This window comes from Elephantulus edwardii, unplaced genomic scaffold, assembly GCF_000299155.1.
Source record: "Elephantulus edwardii isolate Elephantulus edwardi_28Jun2011 unplaced genomic scaffold, EleEdw1.0 scaffold00290, whole genome shotgun sequence".
In the NCBI taxonomy this organism is placed as follows: Eukaryota; Metazoa; Chordata; class Mammalia; order Macroscelidea; family Macroscelididae; genus Elephantulus; species Elephantulus edwardii.
The window spans coordinates 2744642-2746404 of NW_006400040.1; positions in this window are offsets into that span (position 1 = coordinate 2744642).

Consider the following 1763-nt stretch of genomic DNA (forward strand, 5'->3'; position numbering starts at 1 on the left):
CTATTCCAGTCTTCCAGTTTTTCTACTATAGCCTGATGAAGCATATCCAGGGTGCTTTAATATATGAAACATGTCAATTGATATTCCATTGATTCCTGGAGCCTTATTTCTTTTTTTTTTGCCAATGTCTCTAGTGAAGCCTTAATATACAGAATGTGTTTAGAAGAGACTGTGGCACCTAACCCTCTTGTCCTAGTTATCGTATTAATTCATCTCATCTGGGGTCTTGCTCTCCTGCGCTGTACCACCACTCTTCTGAGCATAATATTCCTCTCCAAGGATCGGTCCCTCCTGGCCACATGCCCAAAGTATGTGTTAAGGAGTTTCAAAGTACTATCCTTCAAGGAGAAACTTGGTTTCACCCTCTTCAACACAAGCCAATTTATAAATTAATAATCTTCGTGAGTAAGTACTGATTTTTTTTACAGTCAGTATGGGTTGGAGAGCATTATTATCCAAACAGATTAAGATACTAAATAAATTGAACATTCTATAGATTAAAATGCAAGCTGAAAATACCAGAAATTGTATTTTTATATCAAAAATGTAATAAAAATAAGCTTTGACAATATTTAATACAGGAAGCACTGGTGGCCTAATGGTGAAGGGTTGTGCTGAAAATCCAAGCCTTTTGATTTGAATCAATCAGCTGCTCTAATGGAGAAAGGTGGACAATCTCCTCCTGTGTGATTGACAACCTCTGAAAACTCACTGGTCAGTCAGTTATAAGTTGGGCTAACTTGACAACACATAACAACAACAACAACATTTAATACATGACTTGTTCATGACATCTTCATGTACTTTGAATTTCTGGTAGTCTTCATTAAGAAGCCAAAGTTTTTGGTAGCACACAGGATAATTTCTATACGCATACAAGGAAGTCCAGTGAATACCACTATCATTCAAATATATGCACCAACAAGTAGAGCCAAAGAGGAGGAAATAGAAGATTTCTACCAACTTTTGCAGTCAGAAATTGATCAAACATGAAATCAAGATGTATTAATAATAATGGGTGACAGGAAAGCAAAAGTTGGGAACAGGGAAGAAGGATCAGTAGCTGGAAAACATAGGCTTGGTGAGAGAAATGGGCCTGGAGATATAATGATAGAGTTCTGCACATTCAGTGATCTATTCATTGCAAATACCTTTTATAAGAAACATAAACGCAGGCTATACAGATGGATCTCACCTGATGGTATGCATAGGAATCAAAATGATTACATTTGTGCAAAGACTCACTGGAGAAGCTCAGTATCAGCAGTGAAAACCAGGCCTAGTGCTGATTGTGGGACAGACCACCAACTCCTCATATGCAAGTTCAAGCTGAAGTTGAGAAAAATTAAATCAAGTCCACAGGAACCAAGACTTGGCCTTATGTCTGTTCCATTCGAATTTCAAAACCATCTCAGGTTTGGGGCCTTGAGCACTAATGAGCATAGACCAAATGAGCTCTGGGAGAATATCAAGAAAATCATCCATTAAGAATGCAAAATATCATTACAAAGGCTGAAGAAGAAGAAAAGACCAAGATGGATATCAGACAAGACTCTGAGTATTGAATTAGAGGGACGAGAAGCCAAAGTTAGAGGAAGAAATCAAGAAAAACAAAGAGCTGAACAGAAAATTTCAAAAGGCAGCCCTGGAGGACAAAGCAAGATGCTATCATGAAATGTGCAGAGAGCACAAGTCAGAAAATCCAAAGGGCTGATATTGCTCAGCGTTTCTTAAGCTGAAGGAGCTGAAAAACAAATTCGAGT